The sequence below is a fragment of the Phascolarctos cinereus genome, unplaced genomic scaffold (assembly GCF_003287225.1).
Source record: "Phascolarctos cinereus isolate Bilbo 61053 unplaced genomic scaffold, phaCin_HiC Scaffold_2;HRSCAF=192, whole genome shotgun sequence".
NCBI classification, from domain to species: Eukaryota; Metazoa; Chordata; class Mammalia; order Diprotodontia; family Phascolarctidae; genus Phascolarctos; species Phascolarctos cinereus.
This window is the reverse complement of record NW_027555625.1, coordinates 160060966-160071080: the sequence shown is the minus strand read 5'-3', so window position 1 is coordinate 160071080 and position 10115 is coordinate 160060966. Positions and strand designations below refer to the sequence as shown.

At 40.8% G+C, this 10115-nt stretch overlaps 1 pseudogene; it reads left to right on the top strand.

The window, feature by feature from the left end:
* Positions 1 to 9410: 9410 nt before the first annotated feature.
* Positions 9411 to 9898, top strand: LOC110207365 (large ribosomal subunit protein eL24 pseudogene; annotated as a pseudogene).
* Positions 9899 to 10115: the final 217 nt, after the last annotated feature.

Genomic DNA, 10115 nt, shown 5'->3' with positions numbered 1-10115 from the left:
AATGAAAAATTAGAAAACAATGTGAAATATCTCATTGGAAAAACAACTGACCTGGAAAATAGATCCAGGAGAGAGAATTTAAAAATTATTGGACTATCTGAAAGCCATGATCAAAAAAAGAGCCTAGACATCATCTTTCAAGAAATTATCAAGGAAAACTGCCCTGATATTTTAGAACCAGAGGGCAAAATAGAAATTGAAAGAATCCACAGATCTCCTCCTGAAAGAGATCCCCAAAGGAAAACTCCTAGGAATATTGTAGCCAAATTCCAGACAAGCTGCCAGAAGGAAACAATTCAAGTACTGTGGAAATACAATCAGGATAACACAAGATTTAGCAGCTTCTACATTAAAGGACCGCAGGGCATGGAATATAATATTCCAGAGGGCAAAGGAGATAGGATTACAACCAAGAATCACCTACCCAGCAAAACTGAGTATAATCCTTCAGGGGAAAAAATTCATTCAGTGAAATAGAGGACTTTCAAGCATTCTGATGAAAAGACCAGAGCTGAATAGAAAATTTGACTTTCAAACACAGACTCAAGTGGAACATGAGGAGGTAAACAGGAAAGAGAAATCATAAGAGACTTATTAAGATTGAACTGTTTACATTCCTGCATGGAAAGATGATATTTGTAACTCATGAGAACTTTGTCAGTATTAGGGTAGTTGAAGGAAAAAAATTGTATGTATGTATATATAGATAGATAGAGGGCACAGGGTGAGTTGAAGATTAAGGGGTCATATCTGGAGAATAAAATTAAGGGATGAGAGAGGATGATACTGGAGAAAAGAAAGGGAGAGGTAGAAGGGGGTAAATTATCTCACAAAAAAAAACAGAAAAGAAAAGTCTCTCACAGTGGAGGGAAACAGGGGAAGGTGAGAGGGAATGAGGGAATCTTATTCTCATAGGATTTGGCTTAAGGAGAGAATAACATACACATTCAATTGGGTATGGAAATCTGTCTTACCCTACAGGAAAATAGGGGGAGAAGGGGACAAGAGAGCAGGGGGATGATAGAGAGGAGGGCAGATTGGGAAAGGGGTAATCAGAAGCAAATACTTCTGAGGAGGACAGGGTCAAAAGAAAGAATAGAATAAATGGGAGAGCAGGATAGGATTAAGGGAAATAGAGTTAGTTTTTCACAACATGTCTACTAAGGAAGTGTTTTGCATAACTGCACATGTACAACCTATATTGAGTTGCTTGCCTTTTCAATGAGGATGGGTGGGTGAGGGAGGAAGGGAGAAAATTTGGAACTCAAAGTTTTAAAAACACATGTTTTAAAAAAAAAATGTTTTCACATGCAACTGGGAAATAAGAAATACAGGAAATGGGGTACAGAAGTCTATCCTGCTCTACAGGAAAATAGAAGGGGAAGGGGATAAGAGAAGGGAGGGGGGAGATAGAAGAGAAGGCAGGCCAGGGGAAGGGGTATTCAGAATGCATGCCATCTTGGGGTGGGGGGAGGGGTGAGAAATTTGGAACTCAAAAACTTGTGGAAGTGAATATTGAAAACTAAAAATAAATAAATTTATTTTAAAAAAATAAATAAATGATTAATTACCCAGAAACTACATCTCTCAAACTTTTTGTACATCACACAGGGAACTGAAGACCATAGAGCTCTGAGGATGTATCAGACAGGCACCTAAAAACTGAATTGCTCTTGGGGCAGCAGTGGATAGAGCTCTGACCCTGGAGTCAGGAGAACCTGAGTTCAAATCCGGCCTCAAATCCTTATAAACACTTGACACTTACTAGCTGTGTGACCCTAGGCAAGTTGCTTAACCCTGACTGCCTCACCAAACAAACAAACAAACAAAAAACTGAATTGTTCTTAGCATAGTCACATCAAAGAAGATAGAAGTGTTAGAAAACCAGGAAATAAAGATCAGGTCCAAAGAAAGCCTATTCGCCTCCATCCAAGAGTGCATAAAGGGGAAGGCTTGGCAAAAGTCCTAAACCAGCAACAATGAAGATATAGTATGGGTCAAGAGACGCATTGTCCAGGTAGGTGGTACAGTATATAGTACGCCAGGCCAGAAGGCAGGAAGATTCATCATCTTTGAGTTCAAATCTGGCCTCAGACACTTACTAGCTGTGTGGCCCTGGCCAAGTCACTTAACCTTATGTGCCTCAATTTCCTCATCTATAAAATGAGCTGGAGAAGGAAATGATGAACACTGCAGTATCTCTGCCAAGAAACCCCCAAATGGGGTCATGAAGAGTCAGATGTGACTGAAACAACTGAACAAGAAGAGAAGATTTTAAGCTAGAAAAAGAAGGAAACTTCCTAATAATTACAAGCTGAGCCTTGTTGGGGGAATGACTTGGCCACAAGAACAACAGTATCCACAACAAATGAAGCAAGAGATAAAAACGGAAGTAAGAGCTTTAGAGGAGAAAATGGAAAAGAAATAAATAACTTAGAACTGAAAGTAGAAAATTTTACCCAAGGATTGGACTCCTGAAAAACAGAATGACGCAGACAAAATTCAATGACTCCAGGAAACAATGAGAAATATTAAAACAAAATCAAAAGATTGAAAAAAATGGAAGAAAATGTAAGGCATCTACTACCAGAAAAAAAGTTCTAAAAAATAAATCAACAGAAGATATAGAATTTAGACAAGAGTACCACAGGAAAGCAATGGGGATTGAGATGGATGTTAGTAAATATAAACGTTCAATAAAATTTGGTCAAAACCAAAAGACAAAGGGAACCCTAAGCATAATTTCAAGTGGATCTGAAACAAGACATGAGTGAGAGGACCCAAAATAAGAATGTTTTGGGTGGATCCAGGACCTGGGGGCACCTAAAATTCCTTGTCTCTCTCTCTCCAGCATTCCTAGAGTTACCAAGGTCAGGGTGACATTTTAAGCACAAACAATCTTTAATCACATAAAGTTGGATTTAAATAATATAGTAAGTTTTCCAAATAATATAATAAAGTATTTTTCACAAAGGTCAAGAATGATGTAAAGAAAAACAACTTCGATAGACTTTAGTCGATGCAATAACCAACTTTGTCTCTAGAAGATTTATAATGAAACATGATACCCATCTCCTCACAGAAAGGTACGGACACAAAGTATAGAAAGAGGCATGCATTTTTGGACATGGCCATCATATAGGATTTACTTAGACTGACTATTCTTTCTCTTTTTTTTGGGGGGGGAGTGTTATGTGTCTGAGGCCAGATTTGAACTCAGGTCCTCCTGACTCCAGGGCCAATGCTCTATCCACTGTGCCACCTAGCTGCCCCTAGACTGACTATTCTTAATTATTACAAGGAGTTTTTCCCCCCTTTTTTTGGTTTTTGATTAGGGTAAGTTGGGGAGAAAGGAAAGATAAGCAATGAAAGAAAGATTTTAGGGGGTTAGGCTTCCAGCAGGATAAGAAATTCCAAGACCTTGTATATAGTCCCTCAACCAATCAGAAAGTATAGCAAACAACTAGTTCCTTAAGAAAGAGCCCGGGAAGGGGGAGAAAAATTTTAAACTCAAAAGCACATGGAAGTGATTGTTGATAAATCAAAATAAGCTAATACAATTTAAAAAAAAATAAAGAGCCTTGGAGGCTAAACGAGTTGCAACTCCTTGGGTTCAAGGAGTGGGCTCCAACCTGGCAAAGGCTTTTCTCCACTGCTTGCTTAATAAGCTTATTGAATATTAACTGACACACCCCAAGGACAGAGATAGCTGCCATTTTTGAACATGGGACCCATGAAGTGGACGGAGTTAACAGAACACGGACTGACGTTTGATGAGCTGTCTAGGAAGGGTGTAACTCAGGTGAACCAGACCAATAGTATCCTTTTTTGTTTTTAATCAAAAAGCAAGTGGTTTGAAATGGTTTCATATATAATCCTCTTTTGGTGTTCTGTCGTGTACATGAAAATGCTCTTTTTTGGGTACTAAAGTTCAGAATAAGAAATAAAAAAGTTAAGAAAAATCAGGGGTAACTTTGGAAGGAGAAGTTTCCACTGCATGACCACTGGGTACTGTGCAGGTAGCAATGTGGAGGGGCACTACCAGTTCTAGATAACAGTAAAACAAGGGTTACATTGGGTCTGCCTTTGCCTCTGTCCATGCCAGTAGAGCCTGTGTCTCTGTCCACTACTATTGCCCCTAGGCCCTGAATCATAGCCAACTCAGCCAGGGACAAGCATTGCCCTCTTGTGCCAGAGCCTAGCAATACCCCTCCATGATGAAGCTTGAGCACTGCTCCCCTATACTGGAGCCCAGACGCCTTGGGGTTTCAGTGTTTCTGCCCTGCCATTGTCCCCTTTATGCTGAGGCAGGAGCACTTCTGTAAGCACCATCATTGTTTTGGACTAACTCTGCCCTGTGTTGCCTCTCTGTGCCAAAGACTGGCTCCTCTCTCTCTTCTCTGCTCCCTCTCTCCTGCAACCACGCCACAGGCCAGAGCATCACTGCTCCAGGTAGGTCCCAACACTTGATGAGGTCAGGTTAAATCCCTACAGGATGGCTCTGGCCACTCACTCAAAGGGATTCTCACCAAAGGGACTAGTATTTGTATGCATCTTCCTGTCAATGTTCATTCTGTCCAGGAAAGGAAATTTTTCCAGCTGCCAGTCATCCGTCACTGACAGACCCAGGAGCTCCTCACATCTCAAGCTCATAAGGCTGATTCCTGCCCCAAGGCTAAGAATCCAGCACAAGATCACTCCCTCGTCTGTACTCAGGGAAAGAATAGAAAGAAAGAGACTTCTAGGTTCTATCTGCCATGTACAAGCCGTCATTAGTTAGTTCTGTTAGGACTGACTACAACATATGAAGCCTAGGCTCCACAGAAGCCCCTCACCAACCCCCCTGGAAGCTGGAGACGAGACAGACAGACAGACAGACAGACAGAGACAGAGAGACAAGATACAGAGACAGAGAAAGTCATATTTCATAGATTAGAGAAAGACTGGAAATTGTCTCTTTTTAAACTTTAAAAATTGACACAGAACCTACTTGTCATTGACCTCAAAGGGTCGCACTTGAGGACCTAAAGGGCCACATGTGACCTCAAAGCTGCAGCTTCCCCACCCCTGCCTTTGCCCATTGTTTCAATTCTGGAAAAGTCTCAGGGCTTCTGAGAAAGATCAAATACATGCCTTCCACAATGCCAAGTACCAGAAAGTCCCAACCAAGTCCCCAGGGCAAAGCTCCCAAAGGCCTTCCAAATGCTACTTTCAAAGTCTCTGAAGTTCTGGGGAAAACCAAACAGTTCTTTATTTCCCCATTCACACACAAATCTCCCTGTAAGGTCCAACTAGTCTGTTAAGCCATTTCTTTGCAACTACCAAGACACAAAGGTTTTGAATTTACATTACAGATAACTATTTAGAGTCCTGGCTTTCTTATTCAGTAGACTTCCTCAAGGTAATTAGGTGATGACCATTCCTCATACAAATCCATCTGGTCTCAGTTGGAGCAGGGGCTGCTTTTTCTGCTAAGGAAGAAACCTCCAGTCTTAAAATTTCAATACCTCCCTATGGTTTCAAAGATTAAGTGAGTTCTGAGGAAATCCCTTAACCAAGGTTCTTAATTGGAGTCTGTGTGAATCTGTTCTTTTAAAATATTTTGATAATATAATTGGCTTCCTTTATAATCCTATGCATTTAATTTTATGTTTAAAAACATTATTTTGAAAGAGTGTTCACAAGCTTTACCAGACTGCCAAACAGGTCCTGGACACAAAAAAAGATTAAGAAGAACTTAGAGGAGGCTTAAATGACTACTTTGGAAGGTCCAGAGCCAAGACAGTTGGTGTGCCTGGCCTGGAATTCATTATCACTACAAAACACAAAAACTGTTTTGTTGTTCAGTTGTTTCTGACTCTTTACAAACCCAGTTGGGCTTTTCTTGGCAAAGATACTGAGGGTACCCCATCTCCTTCTCCAGATCATTTTACAGCTGAGGAGAGTGAGGCACATAGGGTTAAATGATTTGCCCAGGATCACATAGCTACTTAGTAGGTGTCTGAGGCTAGATTTGAACTTAGAGAAGTCTTCCTGACTCCAGGCCCAGCACTGTATCCACTGCATCACCTAGCTGCCGCATAAGAATTGCACAAATCCAACAAATAATTTACTGCAGTTATTTCTTAAAGATGAGGAGCTCAGATAAGTCCTGTTGGTCTCTATTGCTGAATGGCCACAATTTACTAACTAATCCCTCAGAGTTGGTAGAGAAGCTTCATGGTAAACAGTGGCCATTTCCAGAAGCAATACCAGAAAGCATGGAATTCCAGAAGCATGGAGGCTACCTGGGTCTCCCCTTCCTCTGCACCAGCCATCCCTGACTTCAAGGACATCATTCTACTACAAAACTGACAGCTGTAGCCAAACGTCATAGGTCAGGGCTAACCAGGCCAATCAGATACCTCAAATTCAATATTGGGATGAAATGAAACAATTGTAAAAGATGTGACATTTTATTAACAGGAGAGTAACTTGGCCATAGCAGGGGAATGATTCAAATGACTTTTCATAACAGCTAGCATTTATATGGTGCTTTAAGGTTGACAAAGGGAAAAAAAATTATCTTATTTGATCTTCACAACAACCATATCTTCATTTTACAGATAAGAAAACTCATGCTGTCAGGAGGACCTGAGTTCAAATCCGGCCTCAGATCAAATGCTTGACACTTACTAGCTGTGTGATCCTGGGCAAGTCACTTGACCCCAACTGCCTAAAAAACAAAAAACAAACAAGGAAACTCATGCTGTCAGAGGCTAACAACTTTCCCATGGTCAGGAAGCTACTGTGTATCTAAGGCTGGATTTTAAACCAGATGTTCCTGAGTTCAAATCCAACCATCTATCCACTGCACCACCTAGCTGCCCTCTTTGTAAAGGACACCGTGTTGAGTTTAGAACAGCTCCCATGTTTCTATGTGGACCTTGGTGATACAGTCAAGCATGAAGGAGCAGCTGGAACCCCTCATGGCTTTTTGTACTCCAGTAACCTGGAAGCCACATCAACAGCCTTCCCCAGAGCAAATTAAATCTCAGAGATGTCTTCAATATCTTTTAAAGTATTGAAGGTAACCTGCATGGGCCAGGGCCTTAAAATAGTGTTCCCCTACTACTGATTGGTACAATGAGTTTAAAAAAGATTGGTGAAAGATCCAAGTAAGAAAGGTTATCCCATGGCATTAAGGATGAAACGGAGTCAGGACAACAAACAAGCAAAAGATGGAAATGATCTGCTCTAAGTAATACATCAACCTCAGAATATGCCAAATGAAGAAGCACTGAGAACACCATGAGTCACCCTGCCAGAGTAAGACCCAAAGTCCCTTTACTGTTAATGGCCAATTCACCAGGCATTCCCGGGCAATCCCACCTGCCAGCATGAGGCAGCACCAGTCCCAAACCTAGTCTTACACCCCAGGTCTGAGCTCCTTGCTCCCTGCCCCTAATGTCTGCTCCTATTTGGCCCAGATAAGAACCCTATAAAAACCCTGCTGTACCCATGTTGGGTGCTTAACTCCATTTAAGACTGCAGTGGACAGAGGTGTGTTCATCTTCCCTGACTGCCCCTTTGTTCAATGAGTGTCTTCCATGAAAAAAGCCTGACTGCTTCACTTTCTCTCTATGAGCCCCCATCTTTTTTTTTAATTAATTTATTTTGAGTTATCAACATTCACTTTCATAAGCTTTTGAGTTTTAAATTTTTCTTCCCCTCTCTCCCCACCTCCCTCCCCAAGATGGTACGCAATCTGATATAGGCTATACATATAATTCTTTTTAAACATATTTTCACATTAGTCATGTTGTAAGGAAGAATTAGAACCAATAGGAGGAACCACAAGAAAGAAGAAATAAAACAAAACAGAAGGGAAAAAAATGAGCAAATAGTATACTTTGATCTGCATTCAAACTCCATAGTTCTTTTCTTTGGATGTGGATAGCATTTTCCATCATGAGACCTTTGGACATGTCTTAGATCCTTACATTGCTGAGAAGGAGTGAGTCTATCAAAGTTAGTCATCGCACAACGTGGCTGTTACTGTGTACAATGTTCTCCTGGTTCTGCTCACTTCACTCAGCATCAGTCCACACAAGTCTTTCCAGGTTTTTCTGATGTCTGCCTGCTCATCATTTCTTATAGCACAATAGTATTCCATTACATTCATATACCACAGCTTGTTCAGTCATTCCCCAAATGATGAGCACCCCCTCAATTTCCAATTCTTCGCCACCACAAAAAGAGCTGCTGTAAATATTTTTGTACATGTGGATCCCTTTCCCATTTTTATGCTGTCTTTGAGATGTGTAGTCATGCAAAACATTTCCATAGTAGTCATGTTGTGAAAAACTAACTATATTTCCCTTCATCCTATCCTGCCTCCCATTTATTCTATTCTCAACTTTGACCCTGTCTCTCCTCAAAAGTGTTTGCTTGTGATTACCCCCTCCCCTAATCTGCCCTCCCTTCTATCATTCTCCCCTCTCTTATTCCCTTCCCCCCTATTTTCCTGTAGGGTAAGACAGATTTCCATGCCCAACTGAGTGTATATGTTATTCCCTCCTTAAGCCAAATCTGATGAGAGTACGATTCATTCATTCCATCTCACTTCTCCTCTCTTCCCCGCCACCATAAAAGCTTTTTTTTGGTCTGTTTTATGTGAGATAATTTACCTCATTCTACTTCTCCCTTTCTTCTTTTCCAAGTATAATCCTCTCTCACCCCTTAATTTTATTTTTTAGATATCACCCCCCTTCATCTTCAACTCACCCTGTGCCCTCTGTCTAGCTATATATACATATAATTTTTTCCCTCCAACTACCCTAATACTGACAAAGGTCTCATGAGTTACAAATATCTTTCCATGTAGGAATGTAAACAGTTCAACTTAATAAGTCCCTTATGATTTCTCTTTCCTGTTTACCTTTTCAATGCTTCTCTTGAGTCTTGTAATTTGAAAGTCAAATTTTCTATTCAGCTCTGGTCTTTTCATCAAGAATGCTTGAAAGTCCTCTATTTCACTGAATATTCATTTTTTTCCCTTGAAGGATTATACTCAGTTTTTCTGGGTAGGTGATCTTGGTTGTAATCCTATCTCCTTTGACCTCTGGAATATTATATTCCAAGCCCTCCAGTCCCTTAATGTAGAAGCTGCTAAATCTTGTGTTATCCTGATTGTGTTTCCACAATACTTGAATTGTTTCTTTCTGGCTGCTTGCAATATTTCTCCCCTGACATGGGAGCTCTAGAATTTGGCTATAATATTCCTAGGGGTTTTCATTTGGGAATCTCTTTCAGGAGGTGATTGGTGGACTCTTTCCATTTCTATTTTACCCTCTGGTTCTAGAATATCAGGATAGCTTTCCTTGATAATTCTTGAAAGATGATGTCTAGGTTTCTCTTCGCCATCTTCCTCCCATTTGCAGCCATGAAGGTCGAGCTGTGCAGCTTCAGCGGGTACAGAGTCTACCTGGGTCACAGGAGGCACTACACCCACACAGACAGGAAGGTTTTCCAGTTTTTGAATGCAAAATGCGAGTCTGCATTCCTTTCAAAGAGGAACCCCCAGCAAATCAACTGGACTGTCCTGTATAGAAGAAAACACAAGAAGGGACAATCAGAAGAGATTCAAAAGAAAAGAACTCGCCGGGCTGTTAAATTCCAGAGGGCCATCACTGGGGCTTCTCTTGCTGATATAATGGCCAAGAGGAACCAGAAACCTGAAGTTCGAAAGGCCCAACAAGAACAAGCCATCAGGGCCGCCAAGGAAGCAAAAAAGGCTAAGCAAGTAGCTAAGAAGAGAGCTGCATCTGCTGCTAAGGCTCCTATAAAGGCTGCACCTAAACAAAAAATTGTGAAGCCTGTGAAAGTTTCTGCACCCCGAGCTGGTAGAAAACGTTAAGTGCCTACTATATTGGATTAAGTAAAATAAAATTTAAAGCAACAACAACAACAACAACAACAACAAGATGATGTCTAGGCTCTTTTTTTGATCATGGCTTTCAGATAGTCCAACAATTTTTAAATTCTCTCTCCTGGATCTATTTTCCAGGTGAGTTGTTTTTCCAATGAGATATTTCACATTGTCTTCTATTTTTCATTCTTTTGGTTTTGTTTTA